General features: G+C 45.7%; 21 non-coding genes and 2 pseudogenes across 21 annotated transcripts; all 23 read left to right on the plus strand.

Annotated features, from left to right (window-relative positions):
• Positions 1 to 916: 916 nt before the first annotated feature.
• On the plus strand, positions 917 to 1035 carry LOC121189126 (annotated as a pseudogene).
• A 62-nt stretch (positions 1036 to 1097) lies between these two features.
• Positions 1098 to 1249, plus strand: LOC121189042 (annotated as a pseudogene).
• Positions 1250 to 1805: 556 nt separating this feature from the next.
• Positions 1806 to 1969, plus strand: LOC121189096. The gene has a single exon (XR_005894807.1). It is a non-coding gene; the product is annotated as a U1 spliceosomal RNA (small nuclear RNA).
• A 578-nt stretch (positions 1970 to 2547) lies between these two features.
• Positions 2548 to 2738, plus strand: LOC121189125. Its single transcript, XR_005894834.1, has one exon. It is a non-coding gene; the product is annotated as a U2 spliceosomal RNA (small nuclear RNA).
• Positions 2739 to 3118: 380 nt separating this feature from the next.
• LOC121189051 lies at positions 3119 to 3233 on the plus strand. Its single transcript, XR_005894770.1, has one exon. It is a non-coding gene; the product is annotated as a U5 spliceosomal RNA (small nuclear RNA).
• Positions 3234 to 4390: 1157 nt separating this feature from the next.
• LOC121189107 lies at positions 4391 to 4554 on the plus strand. Its single transcript, XR_005894817.1, has one exon. It is a non-coding gene; the product is annotated as a U1 spliceosomal RNA (small nuclear RNA).
• A 578-nt stretch (positions 4555 to 5132) lies between these two features.
• On the plus strand, positions 5133 to 5323 carry LOC121189026. Its single transcript, XR_005894759.1, has one exon. It is a non-coding gene; the product is annotated as a U2 spliceosomal RNA (small nuclear RNA).
• Positions 5324 to 5679: 356 nt separating this feature from the next.
• Positions 5680 to 5794, plus strand: LOC121189062. The gene has a single exon (XR_005894779.1). It is a non-coding gene; the product is annotated as a U5 spliceosomal RNA (small nuclear RNA).
• Positions 5795 to 6611: 817 nt separating this feature from the next.
• Positions 6612 to 6781, plus strand: LOC121189113. The gene has a single exon (XR_005894823.1). It is a non-coding gene; the product is annotated as a U1 spliceosomal RNA (small nuclear RNA).
• Positions 6782 to 7359: 578 nt separating this feature from the next.
• Positions 7360 to 7550, plus strand: LOC121189131. The gene has a single exon (XR_005894838.1). It is a non-coding gene; the product is annotated as a U2 spliceosomal RNA (small nuclear RNA).
• Positions 7551 to 7930: 380 nt separating this feature from the next.
• LOC121189063 lies at positions 7931 to 8045 on the plus strand. Its single transcript, XR_005894780.1, has one exon. It is a non-coding gene; the product is annotated as a U5 spliceosomal RNA (small nuclear RNA).
• Positions 8046 to 8865: 820 nt separating this feature from the next.
• Positions 8866 to 9035, plus strand: LOC121189114. Its single transcript, XR_005894824.1, has one exon. It is a non-coding gene; the product is annotated as a U1 spliceosomal RNA (small nuclear RNA).
• Positions 9036 to 9613: 578 nt separating this feature from the next.
• On the plus strand, positions 9614 to 9804 carry LOC121189132. Its single transcript, XR_005894839.1, has one exon. It is a non-coding gene; the product is annotated as a U2 spliceosomal RNA (small nuclear RNA).
• A 356-nt stretch (positions 9805 to 10160) lies between these two features.
• Positions 10161 to 10275, plus strand: LOC121189065. Its single transcript, XR_005894781.1, has one exon. It is a non-coding gene; the product is annotated as a U5 spliceosomal RNA (small nuclear RNA).
• Positions 10276 to 11434: 1159 nt separating this feature from the next.
• On the plus strand, positions 11435 to 11598 carry LOC121189108. Its single transcript, XR_005894818.1, has one exon. It is a non-coding gene; the product is annotated as a U1 spliceosomal RNA (small nuclear RNA).
• A 578-nt stretch (positions 11599 to 12176) lies between these two features.
• On the plus strand, positions 12177 to 12367 carry LOC121189033. The gene has a single exon (XR_005894765.1). It is a non-coding gene; the product is annotated as a U2 spliceosomal RNA (small nuclear RNA).
• Positions 12368 to 12723: 356 nt separating this feature from the next.
• On the plus strand, positions 12724 to 12838 carry LOC121189066. Its single transcript, XR_005894782.1, has one exon. It is a non-coding gene; the product is annotated as a U5 spliceosomal RNA (small nuclear RNA).
• Positions 12839 to 13657: 819 nt separating this feature from the next.
• Positions 13658 to 13827, plus strand: LOC121189116. Its single transcript, XR_005894825.1, has one exon. It is a non-coding gene; the product is annotated as a U1 spliceosomal RNA (small nuclear RNA).
• Positions 13828 to 14405: 578 nt separating this feature from the next.
• LOC121189024 lies at positions 14406 to 14596 on the plus strand. The gene has a single exon (XR_005894758.1). It is a non-coding gene; the product is annotated as a U2 spliceosomal RNA (small nuclear RNA).
• Positions 14597 to 14976: 380 nt separating this feature from the next.
• Positions 14977 to 15091, plus strand: LOC121189067. The gene has a single exon (XR_005894783.1). It is a non-coding gene; the product is annotated as a U5 spliceosomal RNA (small nuclear RNA).
• An 817-nt stretch (positions 15092 to 15908) lies between these two features.
• LOC121189117 lies at positions 15909 to 16078 on the plus strand. The gene has a single exon (XR_005894826.1). It is a non-coding gene; the product is annotated as a U1 spliceosomal RNA (small nuclear RNA).
• Positions 16079 to 16656: 578 nt separating this feature from the next.
• LOC121189035 lies at positions 16657 to 16847 on the plus strand. Its single transcript, XR_005894767.1, has one exon. It is a non-coding gene; the product is annotated as a U2 spliceosomal RNA (small nuclear RNA).
• Positions 16848 to 17227: 380 nt separating this feature from the next.
• Positions 17228 to 17342, plus strand: LOC121189068. Its single transcript, XR_005894784.1, has one exon. It is a non-coding gene; the product is annotated as a U5 spliceosomal RNA (small nuclear RNA).
• The last annotated feature ends 252 nt before the right edge of the window (positions 17343 to 17594 follow it).

The raw sequence follows: 17594 nt of genomic DNA on the forward strand, positions 1-17594 counted from the left end.
CTGCTGCTGTCCTTGGTGCTGAATTCACCAACCCAGCTGAATGGTCCTGAGTGCTTATTGTTGTCATTCATTTGGTATTTTTGAGGAGGTTCAATATCATTATTATGGGTTATGTTTTGGTTAATGTTAGGCTTTCAGTTATGATGTGTCCTCATAACTATATTAAGACAACAATGTGTGTGTGTGTGTGTGTGTGTGTGTGTGTGTGTGTGTGTGTGTGTGTGTGTGAGAGAGAGAGAGTGTTTGTCCTTTGATGCCTTTGATGTATCAACATTCTACAGTCTGATGTCACAGGCTGCAGTAAGTGGACACACAGACAGAGACAAGTTCAGAAGTCAAACAGGAGCAGAAACAGTTGGACTGGACAGGACTTGCTCATGATTTAGGAAGAAAGAAGCACTCAGATATTTCTGCACAATTATTGACAAGGAAGGGAGGAGCTACTGCTGTTACAAGGACAAGAGGAAACTACAGGAAAGTCCAGATCACCTCCAAGGTTTTCAGTAAGTCAGTACATGTTAGTAGTTCATGTTAGCGTTTAGTTCATTTAGTGAAATGTTTTGTTCAGATGATTTGTTTGTTAACTTGATGTGATATTTAAGCACACAAGAACACGATGTTCAGCCAAAAAGTGTTTGGGCACACACACAAAAAGTAGCTGTTTTAAATATTTCCATCTTACATCTTACATCTTACTCAATGTTGGACAGGAATGGATCTATAAGTGATCAGACTCAGTAACAGCCTTTATCAGATGATGGATAGAGAATTCTCGTCAGGTGGATAAGGTCATTTTTGATTGCTTCTTGTGCTTGGATTTGTAGAGAAATCCAGATGATTATTGTCTCTATTAAACATTGGATTTGTTAGTGGCGTTTTAGCATGTATAAAGAGACTTTTTATATGGGTTGGTGTTGCTTACGGCCATACCACCCTTGGCACGCCCGATCTCGCCTGATCTCGAAAGATGAGTAGAGTAGGGCCTGGTTAGAACTTGGATGGGACACCACCTGGGAATACTAGGTGCTATAAGCCTTTTATCTCCAGTTTTGATTCACAATTAACAAAAAAATATCATCCCTAAACTAGTGTTGTTCATCTCCATCTTGTGACGTGGCTTTGTTGATTTAGAGTTATATGTCAACTTATTAAACCCATTTTTAGGAGAGGGAGCTGAAAAGGGAGCTTGCTCCGCTCACTCCACGCATCGACCTGGCATTGCAGTGCCGCCGGGAACGGTGCACCTTTATCTTGCTTTGTAGAAAATCAAGCTCAGACACACATGTTTAGTTAGGAGTCAAACTTTTACAGTGGCTGAAGGAACATGCGGCAAGAAAGAAGCACTCAGATGTTTCTGCACAATTATTGACAAGGAAGGGAGGAGCTACTGCTGTTACAAGGACAAGAGGAAACCACAGGAAAGTGCAGATCAGCTCCAAGGTTTTCAGTAAGTCCATACATGTTAGTAGTTCATGTCAGTGTTTAGTTCATTTAGTGAAATGTTTTGAAAAGTGTCCCACGTGGGCCTTTGCTTTCTTTCCCAAGAGACAGCTTGACTAGTGGCATTTCACACAGTGTTCCTTTGTTTTTGGCAGAGCAGTGCATGATGGGTAGATCCAACAAAGCGCGTTTGCCGCACGCCGCAGCCTATTTGCAGCAGTGTTTGTGTCTTTTCAGCCATAAACGTAACAGACAAAGGGGAGCTGATGCTCAAGGCACTGAAATGTGGGATTATGCATTGTGGGCACCGTCAGCCAGAGTGCTGTGCCTGGTGACCACCACCCGCTCTCTTCCAACTGCAGCTCATACTTACCTGGCAGGGGAGATACCATGATCAACAAGGTGGTTCACCCAGGGTGAGGCTCGGCCATTGCACTACGGCTGTGCTGACCCCTGCGAATTCCCCAAATGTGGGAATCTCGACTGCATAATTTCTGGTAGTGGGGGACTGCGTTCGCGCTCTCCCCTGTTGCGTGTGTGTAGAAGAAAACACAATGTGTCAGGAATTCCCATGTGCTAACCTGTTGAAGGCTCTCCATTTTGTGAAGTGGCTTTGTTGATTTGGGGTTACATGTCAGCTTTTGCAGTCTGTCCACAAAGCGGCAGTGTTGCTCTGCAGAAGCTCTCTGGCGTACGCTACAGAGTGGCGTGTTTAGTCATGACAATTCCCCGTGTTCCCATTGGAATTGGGGAAGTGGGCGTGGCCTTTCCATGACAAAATGAAGTGTGAGCTCTCCTGTCCTACTTTGCTAATTGTTTGTGGAAGAAATGTGTGCTAGATGTTGTTCTAGTATGTTTTATTTCTAGGCTTTGGTGTGGAACAGCAATGAGTTGAAGCTATTTTTGGCCGGCTTTGCCGTATGGCTGAGCCTTTTGAGTTGGTGAAAAGTCAAACATCTTTGTATAGCGGCAGGGAAAAGTACACAGCAGACAGATGGGCGGAGTTGCTAAGTGGCGGCAATTGATAAGCTGGCTTACAAACGGGACACCGCGACACTGTGACGGTTGTACCAAGAGCTTGATTTGGACGTCAAAGGCTTGGGCCTCATCGCTTCTCGGCCTTTTGGCTAAGATCAAGTGTAGTATCTGTTCTTATCAGTTTAATATCTGATATGTCCCCTATATGGGGATAACGTATTAAACCCATTTTTAGGAGAGGGAGCTGAAAAGGGAGCTTGCTCCGCTCACTCCACGCATCGACCTGGCATTGCATTGCCGCCGGGAACGGTGCACCTTTCTCTGGCTTTGTAGAAAATCAAGTTCTGACACACATGTTTAGTTAGGAGTCAAACTTTTACTGTGGCTGAAGGAACATGCGGCTAAGTTTTTATCAAGTGAATTGTGCACAACCAGTCAGTTGATTTACTGATATCACCCAGGGAACCCAGCTCAACAACACAGTGCACCTCAGCTACGATGATTGGTCGCGGACTCCCTGAAGACGCCTGATGGTTTCCCAGACTTTGTAGTCTCCATGTAAAAGTCAGGCCTGGATTTTTCAGGCTGGAGGTGGTGGGGAGGCTGGGATTTAGCACGCGGCAAGCCAAGGGAGGCGCACCGCGACGGTGGTAGCCGGGACGACTAGGGTCCTCAGCTGCTCTCTGAGACAGGCCTGTTCTGACTCTTGTTTCTCTTCATAACGCACAAGTCTTTCGCCTTTTACTAAAGACTTCCGTGGAGAGGAACACCAATGAGTTAAAGTTATTTTTGGCTGGCTTGGCCTTATGGCTGAGCCTTTTGAGTTGGTGAAAAGTCAAACGTCTTTGTAGAGCGCTATAAGTGGGAGCTCCCCTGTCCGACTTTGCTCTTCCTTTGCGGAAGAAATGCGTGCTAGATGTTGTCATTTCGTTGGTATACTTTATTTTTAGGATTTGGTGGGGATGCTGGCGTCTTTGAGACAGGAAAAGTGTACATGATGACAATAAAAAAAGAAATAACGCTACTGAATGAACCTATTTCTTCAATATGACAGATGATGCTTGAAAAATATACAGTTGTAAGAAGCAAAGGAAACAAGAGAAGCTTTTACGAAAACAAGGTTCATGCAGCATTTTCACTTTGCACTCATCAAACACACATTCACAGATGAATACATGACTTTATGTGTGTACAGGTCTAGTGTTTTTTTTTTTGTATTCTTTGACAGAGGCACAGGTACTGACATTGGTCTGAGATGCTAAAAGAGAGAGAGGTTAGGGCGAGGGAATGCATTATGCCAGAGAGTGTCCTCACCAAGATATAAGTACCAGTATGTGTGAGTGTGTGTGTGTGTTTGTCCTTTGATGCCTTTGATGTATCAACATTCTACAGTCTGATGTCAGAGGCTGCAGTAAGTGGACACACAGCCAGAGACAAGTTCAGAAGTCAAACAGGAGCAGAAACAGTTGGACTGGACAGGACTTGCTCATGATTTAGGAAGAAAGAAGCACTCAGATGTTTCTGCACAATTATTGACAAGGAAGGGAGGAGCTACTGCTGTTACAAGGACAAGAGGAAACCACAGGAAAGTGCAGATCAGCTCCAAGGTTTTCAGTAAGTCCATACATGTTAGTAGTTCATGTCAGTGTTTAGTTCATTTAGTCAAATGTTTTGAAAAGTGTCCCACGTGGGCCTTTGCTTTCTTTCCCAAGAGACAGCTTGACTAGTGGCATTTCACACAGTGTTCCTTTGTTTTTGGCAGAGCAGTGCATGATGGGTAGATCCAACAAAGCGCGTTTGCCGCACGCCGCAGCCTATTTGCAGCAGTGTTTGTGTCTTTTCAGCCATAAACGTAACAGACAAAGGGGAGCAGATGCTCAAGGCACTGAAATGTGGGATTATGCATTGTGGGCACCGTCAGCCAGAGTGCTGTGCCTGGTGACCACCACCCGCTCTCTTCCAACTGCAGCTCATACTTACCTGGCAGGGGAGATACCATGATCAACAAGGTGGTTCACACAGGGTGAGGCTCGGCCATTGCACTACGGCTGTGCTGACCCCTGCGAATTCCCCAAATGTGGGAATCTCGACTGCATAATTTCTGGTAGTGGGGGACTGCGTTCGCGCTCTCCCCTGTTGCGTGTGTGTAGAAGAAAATACAATGTGTCAGGAATTCCCATGTGCTAACCTGTTGAAGGCTCTCCATTTTGTGAAGTGGCTTTGTTGATTTGGGGTTACATGTCAGCTTTTGCAGTCTGTCCACAAAGCGGCAGTGTTGCTCTGCAGAAGCTCTCTGGCGTACGCTACAGAGTGGCGTGTTTAGTCATGACAATTCCCCGTGTTCCCATTGGAATTGGGGAAGTGGGCGTGGCCTTTCCATGACAAAATGAAGTGTGAGCTCTCCTGTCCTACTTTGCTAATTGTTTGTGGAAGAAATGTGTGCTAGATGTTGTTCTAGTATGTTTTATTTCTAGGCTTTGGTGTGGAACAGCAATGAGTTGAAGCTATTTTTGGCCGGCTTTGCCGTATGGCTGAGCCTTTTGAGTTGGTGAAAAGTCAAACATCTTTGTATAGCGGCAGGGAAAAGTACACAGCAGACAGATGGGCGGAGTTGCTAAGTGGCGGCAATTGATAAGCTGGCTTACAAACGGGACACCGCGACACTGTGACGGTTGTACCAAGAGCTTGATTTGGACGTCAAAGGCTTGGGCCTCATCGCTTCTCGGCCTTTTGGCTAAGATCAAGTGTAGTATCTGTTCTTATCAGTTTAATATCTGATATGTCCCCTATATGGGGATAACGTATTAAACCCATTTTTAGGAGAGGGAGCTGAAAAGGGAGCTTGCTCCGCTCACTCCACGCATCGACCTGGCATTGCAGTGCTGCCGGGAACGGTGCACCTTTATCTTGCTTTGTAGAAAATCAAGTTCTGACACACATGTTTAGTTAGGAGTCAAACTTTTACAGTGGCTGAAGGAACATGCGGCTAAGTTTTTATCAAGTGAATTGTGCACAACCAGTCAGTTGATTTACTGATATCACCCAGGGAACCCAGCTCAACAACACAGTGCACCTCAGCTACGATGATTGGTCGCGGACTCCCTGAAGACGCCTGATGGTTTCCCAGACTTTGTAGTCTCCATGTAAAAGCCGTGGTGGGGAGGCTGGGATTTAGCACGCGGCAAGCCAAGGGAGGCGCACCGCGACGGTGGTAGCCGGGACGACTAGGGTCCTCAGCTGCTCTCTGAGACAGGCCTGTTCTGACTCTTGTTTCTCTTCATAACGCACAAGTCTTTCGCCTTTTACTAAAGACTTCCGTGGAGAGGAACACCAATGAGTTGAAGTTATTTTTGGCTGGCTTGGCCTTATGGCTGAGCCTTTTGAGTTGGTGAAAAGTCAAACGTCTTTGTAGAGCGCCACAAGTGTGAGCTCCCCTGTCCGACTTTGCTCTTCCTTTGCGGAAGAAATGCGTGCTAGATGTTGTCATTTCGTTGGTATACTTTATTTTTAGGATTTGGTGGGGATGCTGGCGTCTTTGAGACAGGAAAAGTGTACATGATGACAATAAAAAAAGAAATAACGCTACTGAATGAACCTATTTCTTCAATATGACAGATGATGCTTGAAAAATATACAGTTGTAAGAAGCAAAGGAAACAAGAGAAGCTTTTACAAAAACAAGGTTCATGCAGCATTTTCACTTTGCACTCATCAAACACACATTCACAGATGAATACATGACTTTATGTGTGTACAGGTCTAGTGTTTTTTTTTTTGTATTCTTTGACAGAGGCACAGGTACTGACATAGGTCTGAGATGCTAAAAGAGAGAGAGGTTAGGGTGAGGGAATGCATTATGCCAGAGAGTGTCCTCACCAAGATATAAGTACCAGTGTGTGTGAGTGTGTGTGTGTGTTTGTCCTTTGATGCCTTTGATGTATCAACATTCTACAGTCTGATGTCAGAGGCTGCAGTAAGTGGACACACAGCCAGAGACAAGTTCAGAAGTCAAACAGGAGCAGAAACAGTTGGACTGGACAGGACTTGCTCATGATTTAGGAAGAAAGAAGCACTCAGATGTTTCTGCACAATTATTGACAAGGAAGGGAGGAGCTACTGCTGTTACAAGGACAAGAGGAAACCACAGGAAAGTGCAGATCAGCTCCAAGGTTTTCAGTAAGTCCATACATGTTAGTAGTTCATGTCAGTGTTTAGTTCATTTAGTGAAATGTTTTGAAAAGTGTCCCACGTGGGCCTTTGCTTTCTTTCCCAAGAGACAGCTTGACCCCTGCGAATTCCCCAAATGTGGGAATCTCGACTGCATAATTTCTGGTAGTGGGGGACTGCGTTCGCGCTCTCCCATGTTGCTAGCGTGTAGAAGAACACACAATGTGTCAGGAATTCCCATGTGCTAACCTGTTGAAGGCTCTCCATTTTGTGAAGTGGCTTTGTTGATTTGGGGTTACATGTCAGCTTTTGCAGTCTGTCCACAAAGCGGCAGTGTTGCTCTGCAGAAGCTCTCTGGCGTACGCTACAGAGTGGCGTGTTTAGTCATGACAATTCCCCGTGTTCCCATTGGAATTGGGGAAGTGGGCGTGGCCTTTCCATGACAAAATGAAGTGTGAGCTCTCCTGTCCTACTTTGCTAATTGTTTGTGGAAGAAATGTGTGCTAGATGTTGTTCTAGTATGTTTTATTTCTAGGCTTTGGTGTGGAACAGCAATGAGTTGAAGCTATTTTTGGCCGGCTTTGCCGTATGGCTGAGCCTTTTGAGTTGGTGAAAAGTCAAACATCTTTGTATAGCGGCAGGGAAAAGTACACAGCAGACAGATGGGCGGAGTTGCTAAGTGGCGGCAATTGATAAGCTGGCTTACAAACGGGACACCGCGACACTGTGACGGTTGTACCAAGAGCTTGATTTGGACGTCAAAGGCTTGGGCCTCATCGCTTCTCGGCCTTTTGGCTAAGATCAAGTGTAGTATCTGTTCTTATCAGTTTAATATCTGATATGTCCCCTATATGGGGATAACGTATTAAACCCATTTTTAGGAGAGGGAGCTGAAAAGGGAGCTTGCTCCGCTCACTCCACGCATCGACCTGGCATTGCAGTGCCGCCGGGAACGGTGCACCTTTATCTTGCTTTGTAGAAAATCAAGTTCTGACACACATGTTTAGTTAGGAGTCAAACTTTTACAGTGGCTGAAGGAACATGCGGCTAAGTTTTTATCAAGTGAATTGTGCACAACCAGTCAGTTGATTTACTGATATCACCCAGGGAACCCAGCTCAACAACACAGTGCACCTCAGCTACGATGATTGGTCGTGGACTCCCTGAAGACGCCTGATGGTTTCCCAGACTTTGTAGTCTCCATGTAAAAGCCAGGCCTGGATTTTTCAGGCTGGAGGTGGTGGGGAGGCTGGGATTTAGCACGCGGCAAGCCAAGGGAGGCGCACCGCGACGGTGGTAGCCGGGACGACTAGGGTCCTCAGCTGCTCTCTGAGACAGGCCTGTTCTGACTCTTGTTTCTCTTCATAACGCACAAGTCTTTCGCCTTTTACTAAAGACTTCCGTGGAGAGGAACACCAATGAGTTGAAGTTATTTTTGGCTGGCTTGGCCTTATGGCTGAGCCTTTTGAGTTGGTGAAAAGTCAAACGTCTTTGTAGAGCGCCACAAGTGTGAGCTCCCCTGTCCGACTTTGCTCTTCCTTTGCGGAAGAAATGCGTGCTAGATGTTGTCATTTCGTTGGTATACTTTATTTTTAGGATTTGGTGGGGATGCTGGCGTCTTTGAGACAGGAAAAGTGTACATGATGACAATAAAAAAAGAAATAACGCTACTGAATGAACCTATTTCTTCAATATGACAGATGATGCTTGAAAAATATACAGTTGTAAGAAGCAAAGGAAACAAGAGAAGCTTTTACAAAAACAAGGTTCATGCAGCATTTTCACTTTGCACTCATCAAACACACATTCACAGATGAATACATGACTTTATGTGTGTACAGGTCTAGTGTTTTTTTTTTTTGTATTCTTTGACAGAGGCACAGGTACTGACATAGGTCTGAGATGCTAAAAGAGAGAGAGGTTAGGGTGAGGGAATGCATTATGCCAGAGAGTGTCCTCACCAAGATATAAGTACCAGTGTGTGTGAGTGTGTGTGTGTGTGTTTGTCCTTTGATGCCTTTGATGTATCAACATTCTACAGTCTGATGTCAGAGGCTGCAGTAAGTGGACACACAGCCAGAGACAAGTTCAGAAGTCAAACAGGAGCAGAAACAGTTGGACTGGACAGGACTTGCTCATGATTTAGGAAGAAAGAAGCACTCAGATGTTTCTGCACAATTATTGACAAGGAAGGGAGGAGCTACTGCTGTTACAAGGACAAGAGGAAACCACAGGAAAGTGCAGATCAGCTCCAAGGTTTTCAGTAAGTCCATACATGTTAGTAGTTCATGTCAGTGTTTAGTTCATTTAGTGAAATGTTTTGAAAAGTGTCCCACGTGGGCCTTTGCTTTCTTTCCCAAGAGACAGCTTGACCCCTGCGAATTCCCCAAATGTGGGAATCTCGACTGCATAATTTCTGGTAGTGGGGGACTGCGTTCGCGCTCTCCCATGTTGCTAGCGTGTAGAAGAACACACAATGTGTCAGGAATTCCCATGTGCTAACCTGTTGAAGGCTCTCCATTTTGTGAAGTGGCTTTGTTGATTTGGGGTTACATGTCAGCTTTTGCAGTCTGTCCACAAAGCGGCAGTGTTGCTCTGCAGAAGCTCTCTGGCGTACGCTACAGAGTGGCGTGTTTAGTCATGACAATTCCCCGTGTTCCCATTGGAATTGGGGAAGTGGGCGTGGCCTTTCCATGACAAAATGAAGTGTGAGCTCTCCTGTCCTACTTTGCTAATTGTTTGTGGAAGAAATGTGTGCTAGATGTTGTTCTAGTATGTTTTATTTCTAGGCTTTGGTGTGGAACAGCAATGAGTTGAAGCTATTTTTGGCCGGCTTTGCCGTATGGCTGAGCCTTTTGAGTTGGTGAAAAGTCAAACATCTTTGTATAGCGGCAGGGAAAAGTACACAGCAGACAGATGGGCGGAGTTGCTAAGTGGCGGCAATTGATAAGCTGGCTTACAAACGGGACACCGCGACACTGTGACGGTTGTACCAAGAGCTTGATTTGGACGTCAAAGGCTTGGGCCTCATCGCTTCTCGGCCTTTTGGCTAAGATCAAGTGTAGTATCTGTTCTTATCAGTTTAATATCTGATATGTCCCCTATATGGGGATAACGTATTAAACCCATTTTTAGGAGAGGGAGCTGAAAAGGGAGCTTGCTCCGCTCACTCCACGCATCGACCTGGCATTGCAGTGCCGCCGGGAACGGTGCACCTTTATCTTGCTTTGTAGAAAATCAAGTTCTGACACACATGTTTAGTTAGGAGTCAAACTTTTACAGTGGCTGAAGGAACATGCGGCTAAGTTTTTATCAAGTGAATTGTGCACAACCAGTCAGTTGATTTACTGATATCACCCAGGGAACCCAGCTCAACAACACAGTGCACCTCAGCTACGATGATTGGTCGCGGACTCCCTGAAGACGCCTGATGGTTTCCCAGACTTTGTAGTCTCCATGTAAAAGCCGTGGTGGGGAGGCTGGGATTTAGCACGCGGCAAGCCAAGGGAGGCGCACCGCGACGGTGGTAGCCGGGACGACTAGGGTCCTCAGCTGCTCTCTGAGACAGGCCTGTTCTGACTCTTGTTTCTCTTCATAACGCACAAGTCTTTCGCCTTTTACTAAAGACTTCCGTGGAGAGGAACACCAATGAGTTGAAGTTATTTTTGGCTGGCTTGGCCTTATGGCTGAGCCTTTTGAGTTGGTGAAAAGTCAAACGTCTTTGTAGAGCGCCACAAGTGTGAGCTCCCCTGCCCGACTTTGCTCTTCCTTTGCGGAAGAAATGCGTGCTAGATGTTGTCATTTCGTTGGTATACTTTATTTTTAGGATTTGGTGGGGATGCTGGCGTCTTTGAGACAGGAAAAGTGTACATGATGACAATAAAAAAAGAAATAACGCTACTGAATGAACCTATTTCTTCAATATGACAGATGATGCTTGAAAAATATACAGTTGTAAGAAGCAAAGGAAACAAGAGAAGCTTTTACAAAAACAAGGTTCATGCAGCATTTTCACTTTGCACTCATCAAACACACATTCACAGATGAATACATGACTTTATGTGTGTACAGGTCTAGTGTTTTTTTTTTTTTGTATTCTTTGACAGAGGCACAGGTACTGACATAGGTCTGAGATGCTAAAAGAGAGAGAGGTTAGGGTGAGGGAATGCATTATGCCAGAGAGTGTCCTCACCAAGATATAAGTACCAGTGTGTGTGAGTGTGTGTGTGTGTTTGTCCTTTGATGCCTTTGATGTATCAACATTCTACAGTCTGATGTCAGAGGCTGCAGTAAGTGGACACACAGCCAGAGACAAGTTCAGAAGTCAAACAGGAGCAGAAACAGTTGGACTGGACAGGACTTGCTCATGATTTAGGAAGAAAGAAGCACTCAGATGTTTCTGCACAATTATTGACAAGGAAGGGAGGAGCTACTGCTGTTACAAGGACAAGAGGAAACCACAGGAAAGTGCAGATCAGCTCCAAGGTTTTCAGTAAGTCCATACATGTTAGTAGTTCATGTCAGTGTTTAGTTCATTTAGTGAAATGTTTTGAAAAGTGTCCCACGTGGGCCTTTGCTTTCTTTCCCAAGAGACAGCTTGACTAGTGGCATTTCACACAGTGTTCCTTTGTTTTTGGCAGAGCAGTGCATGATGGGTAGATCCAACAAAGCGCGTTTGCCGCACGCCGCAGCCTATTTGCAGCAGTGTTTGTGTCTTTTCAGCCATAAACGTAACAGACAAAGGGGAGCTGATGCTCAAGGCACTGAAATGTGGGATTATGCATTGTGGGCACCGTCAGCCAGAGTGCTGTGCCTGGTGACCACCACCCGCTCTCTTCCAACTGCAGCTCATACTTACCTGGCAGGGGAGATACCATGATCAACAAGGTGGTTCACCCAGGGTGAGGCTCGGCCATTGCACTACGGCTGTGCTGACCCCTGCGAATTCCCCAAATGTGGGAATCTCGACTGCATAATTTCTGGTAGTGGGGGACTGCGTTCGCGCTCTGCCCTGTTGCGTGTGTGTAGAAGAAAACACAATGTGTCAGGAATTCCCATGTGCTAACCTGTTGAAGGCTCTCCATTTTGTGAAGTGGCTTTGTTGATTTGGGGTTACATGTCAGCTTTTGCAGTCTGTCCACAAAGCGGCAGTGTTGCTCTGCAGAAGCTCTCTGGCGTACGCTACAGAGTGGCGTGTTTAGTCATGACAATTCCCCGTGTTCCCATTGGAATTGGGGAAGTGGGCGTGGCCTTTCCATGACAAAATGAAGTGTGAGCTCTCCTGTCCTACTTTGCTAATTGTTTGTGGAAGAAATGTGTGCTAGATGTTGTTCTAGTATGTTTTATTTCTAGGCTTTGGTGTGGAACAGCAATGAGTTGAAGCTATTTTTGGCCGGCTTTGCCGTATGGCTGAGCCTTTTGAGTTGGTGAAAAGTCAAACATCTTTGTATAGCGGCAGGGAAAAGTACACAGCAGACAGATGGGCGGAGTTGCTAAGTGGCGGCAATTGATAAGCTGGCTTACAAACGGGACACCGCGACACTGTGACGGTTGTACCAAGAGCTTGATTTGGACGTCAAAGGCTTGGGCCTCATCGCTTCTCGGCCTTTTGGCTAAGATCAAGTGTAGTATCTGTTCTTATCAGTTTAATATCTGATATGTCCCCTATATGGGGATAACGTATTAAACCCATTTTTAGGAGAGGGAGCTGAAAAGGGAGCTTGCTCCGCTCACTCCACGCATCGACCTGGCATTGCATTGCCGCCGGGAAGGGTGCACCTTTCTCTGGCTTTGTAGAAAATCAAGTTCTGACACACATGTTTAGTTAGGAGTCAAACTTTTACAGTGGCTGAAGGAACATGCGGCTAAGTTTTTATCAAGTGAATTGTGCACAACCAGTCAGTTGATTTACTGATATCACCCAGGGAACCCAGCTCAACAACACAGTGCACCTCAGCTACGATGATTGGTCGCGGACTCCCTGAAGACGCCTGATGGTTTCCCAGACTTTGTAGTCTCCATGTAAAAGCCGTGGTGGGGAGGCTGGGATTTAGCACGCGGCAAGCCAAGGGAGGCGCACCGCGACGGTGGTAGCCGGGACGACTAGGGTCCTCAGCTGCTCTCTGAGACAGGCCTGTTCTGACTCTTGTTTCTCTTCATAACGCACAAGTCTTTCGCCTTTTACTAAAGACTTCCGTGGAGAGGAACACCAATGAGTTGAAGTTATTTTTGGCTGGCTTGGCCTTATGGCTGAGCCTTTTGAGTTGGTGAAAAGTCAAACGTCTTTGTAGAGCGCCACAAGTGTGAGCTCCCCTGTCCGACTTTGCTCTTCCTTTGCGGAAGAAATGCGTGCTAGATGTTGTCATTTCGTTGGTATACTTTATTTTTAGGATTTGGTGGGGATGCTGGCGTCTTTGAGACAGGAAAAGTGTACATGATGACAATAAAAAAAGAAATAACGCTACTGAATGAACCTATTTCTTCAATATGACAGATGATGCTTGAAAAATATACAGTTGTAAGAAGCAAAGGAAACAAGAGAAGCTTTTACAAAAACAAGGTTCATGCAGCATTTTCACTTTGCACTCATCAAACACACATTCACAGATGAATACATGACTTTATGTGTGTACAGGTCTAGTGTTTTTTTTTTTTTGTATTCTTTGACAGAGGCACAGGTACTGACATAGGTCTGAGATGCTAAAAGAGAGAGAGGTTAGGGTGAGGGAATGCATTATGCCAGAGAGTGTCCTCACCAAGATATAAGTACCAGTGTGTGTGAGTGTGTGTGTGTGTTTGTCCTTTGATGCCTTTGATGTATCAACATTCTACAGTCTGATGTCAGAGGCTGCAGTAAGTGGACACACAGCCAGAGACAAGTTCAGAAGTCAAACAGGAGCAGAAACAGTTGGACTGGACAGGACTTGCTCATGATTTAGGAAGAAAGAAGCACTCAGATGTTTCTGCACAATTATTGACAAGGAAGGGAGGAGCTACTGCTGTTACAAGGACAAGAGGAAACCACAGGAAAGTGCAGATCAGCTCCAAGGTTTTCAGTAAGTCCATACATGTTAGTAGTTCATGTCAGTGTTTAGTTCATTTAGTGAAATGTTTTGAAAAGTGTCCCACGTGGGCCTTTGCTTTCTTTCCCAAGAGACAGCTTGACCCCTGCGAATTCCCCAAATGTGGGAATCTCGACTGCATAATTTCTGGTAGTGGGGGACTGCGTTCGCGCTCTCCCATGTTGCTAGCGTGTAGAAGAACACACAATGTGTCAGGAATTCCCATGTGCTAACCTGTTGAAGGCTCTCCATTTTGTGAAGTGGCTTTGTTGATTTGGGGTTACATGTCAGCTTTTGCAGTCTGTCCACAAAGCGGCAGTGTTGCTCTGCAGAAGCTCTCTGGCGTACGCTACAGAGTGGCGTGTTTAGTCATGACAATTCCCCGTGTTCCCATTGGAATTGGGGAAGTGGGCGTGGCCTTTCCATGACAAAATGAAGTGTGAGCTCTCCTGTCCTACTTTGCTAATTGTTTGTGGAAGAAATGTGTGCTAGATGTTGTTCTAGTATGTTTTATTTCTAGGCTTTGGTGTGGAACAGCAATGAGTTGAAGCTATTTTTGGCCGGCTTTGCCGTATGGCTGAGCCTTTTGAGTTGGTGAAAAGTCAAACATCTTTGTATAGCGGCAGGGAAAAGTACACAGCAGACAGATGGGCGGAGTTGCTAAGTGGCGGCAATTGATAAGCTGGCTTACAAACGGGACACCGCGACACTGTGACGGTTGTACCAAGAGCTTGATTTGGACGTCAAAGGCTTGGGCCTCATCGCTTCTCGGCCTTTTGGCTAAGATCAAGTGTAGTATCTGTTCTTATCAGTTTAATATCTGATATGTCCCCTATATGGGGATAACGTATTAAACCCATTTTTAGGAGAGGGAGCTGAAAAGGGAGCTTGCTCCGCTCACTCCACGCATCGACCTGGCATTGCAGTGCCGCCGGGAACGGTGCACCTTTATCTTGCTTTGTAGAAAATCAAGTTCTGACACACATGTTTAGTTAGGAGTCAAACTTTTACAGTGGCTGAAGGAACATGCGGCTAAGTTTTTATCAAGTGAATTGTGCACAACCAGTCAGTTGATTTACTGATATCACCCAGGGAACCCAGCTCAACAACACAGTGCACCTCAGCTACGATGATTGGTCGTGGACTCCCTGAAGACGCCTGATGGTTTCCCAGACTTTGTAGTCTCCATGTAAAAGCCAGGCCTGGATTTTTCAGGCTGGAGGTGGTGGGGAGGCTGGGATTTAGCACGCGGCAAGCCAAGGGAGGCGCACCGCGACGGTGGTAGCCGGGACGACTAGGGTCCTCAGCTGCTCTCTGAGACAGGCCTGTTCTGACTCTTGTTTCTCTTCATAACGCACAAGTCTTTCGCCTTTTACTAAAGACTTCCGTGGAGAGGAACACCAATGAGTTGAAGTTATTTTTGGCTGGCTTGGCCTTATGGCTGAGCCTTTTGAGTTGGTGAAAAGTCAAACGTCTTTGTAGAGCGCCACAAGTGTGAGCTCCCCTGTCCGACTTTGCTCTTCCTTTGCGGAAGAAATGCGTGCTAGATGTTGTCATTTCGTTGGTATACTTTATTTTTAGGATTTGGTGGGGATGCTGGCGTCTTTGAGACAGGAAAAGTGTACATGATGACAATAAAAAAAGAAATAACGCTACTGAATGAACCTATTTCTTCAATATGACAGATGATGCTTGAAAAATATACAGTTGTAAGAAGCAAAGGAAACAAGAGAAGCTTTTACAAAAACAAGGTTCATGCAGCATTTTCACTTTGCACTCATCAAACACACATTCACAGATGAATACATGACTTTATGTGTGTACAGGTCTAGTGTTTTTTTTTTTGTATTCTTTGACAGAGGCACAGGTACTGACATAGGTCTGAGATGCTAAAAGAGAGAGAGGTTAGGGTGAGGGAATGCATTATGCCAGAGAGTGTCCTCACCAAGATATAAGTACCAGTGTGTGTGAGTGTGTGTGTGTGTTTGTCCTTTGATGCCTTTGATGTATCAACATTCTACAGTCTGATGTCAGAGGCTGCAGTAAGTGGACACACAGCCAGAGACAAGTTCAGAAGTCAAACAGGAGCAGAAACAGTTGGACTGGACAGGACTTGCTCATGATTTAGGAAGAAAGAAGCACTCAGATGTTTCTGCACAATTATTGACAAGGAAGGGAGGAGCTACTGCTGTTACAAGGACAAGAGGAAACCACAGGAAAGTGCAGATCAGCTCCAAGGTTTTCAGTAAGTCCATACATGTTAGTAGTTCATGTCAGTGTTTAGTTCATTTAGTGAAATGTTTTGAAAAGTGTCCCACGTGGGCCTTTGCTTTCTTTCCCAAGAGACAGCTTGACCCCTGCGAATTCCCCAAATGTGGGAATCTCGACTGCATAATTTCTGGTAGTGGGGGACTGCGTTCGCGCTCTCCCATGTTGCTAGCGTGTAGAAGAACACACAATGTGTCAGGAATTCCCATGTGCTAACCTGTTGAAGGCTCTCCATTTTGTGAAGTGGCTTTGTTGATTTGGGGTTACATGTCAGCTTTTGCAGTCTGTCCACAAAGCGGCAGTGTTGCTCTGCAGAAGCTCTCTGGCGTACGCTACAGAGTGGCGTGTTTAGTCATGACAATTCCCCGTGTTCCCATTGGAATTGGGGAAGTGGGCGTGGCCTTTCCATGACAAAATGAAGTGTGAGCTCTCCTGTCCTACTTTGCTAATTGTTTGTGGAAGAAATGTGTGCTAGATGTTGTTCTAGTATGTTTTATTTCTAGGCTTTGGTGTGGAACAGCAATGAGTTGAAGCTATTTTTGGCCGGCTTTGCCGTATGGCTGAGCCTTTTGAGTTGGTGAAAAGTCAAACATCTTTGTATAGCGGCAGGGAAAAGTACACAGCAGACAGATGGGCGGAGTTGCTAAGTGGCGGCAATTGATAAGCTGGCTTACAAACGGGACACCGCGACACTGTGACGGTTGTACCAAGAGCTTGATTTGGACGTCAAAGGCTTGGGCCTCATCGCTTCTCGGCCTTTTGGCTAAGATCAAGTGTAGTATCTGTTCTTATCAGTTTAATATCTGATATGTCCCCTATATGGGGATAACGTATTAAACCCATTTTTAGGAGAGGGAGCTGAAAAGGGAGCTTGCTCCGCTCACTCCACACATCGACCTGGCATTGCATTGCCGCCGGGAAGGGTGCACCTTTCTCTGGCTTTGTAGAAAATCAAGTTCTGACACACATGTTTAGTTAGGAGTCAAACTTTTACAGTGGCTGAAGGAACATGCGGCTAAGTTTTTATCAAGTGAATTGTGCACAACCAGTCAGTTGATTTACTGATATCACCCAGGGAACCCAGCTCAACAACACAGTGCACCTCAGCTACGATGATTGGTCGCGGACTCCCTGAAGACGCCTGATGGTTTCCCAGACTTTGTAGTCTCCATGTAAAAGCCAGGCCTGGATTTTTCAGGCTGGAGGTGGTGGGGAGGCTGGGATTTAGCACGCGGCAAGCCAAGGGAGGCGCACCGCGACGGTGGTAGCCGGGACGACTAGGGTCCTCAGCTGCTCTCTGAGACAGGCCTGTTCTGACTCTTGTTTCTCTTCATAACGCACAAGTCTTTCGCCTTTTACTAAAGACTTCCGTGGAGAGGAACACCAATGAGTTGAAGTTATTTTTGGCTGGCTTGGCCTTATGGCTGAGCCTTTTGAGTTGGTGAAAAGTCAAACGTCTTTGTAGAGCGCCACAAGTGTGAGCTCCCCTGTCCGACTTTGCTCTTCCTTTGCGGAAGAAATGCGTGCTAGATGTTGTCATTTCGTTGGTATACTTTATTTTTAGGATTTGGTGGGGATGCTGGCGTCTTTGAGACAGGAAAAGTGTACATGATGACAATAAAAAAAGAAATAACGCTACTGAATGAACCTATTTCTTCAATATGACAGATGATGCTTGAAA

The sequence above is a fragment of the Toxotes jaculatrix genome, chromosome 10 (genome assembly GCF_017976425.1).
Source record: "Toxotes jaculatrix isolate fToxJac2 chromosome 10, fToxJac2.pri, whole genome shotgun sequence".
NCBI classification, from domain to species: Eukaryota; Metazoa; Chordata; class Actinopteri; family Toxotidae; genus Toxotes; species Toxotes jaculatrix.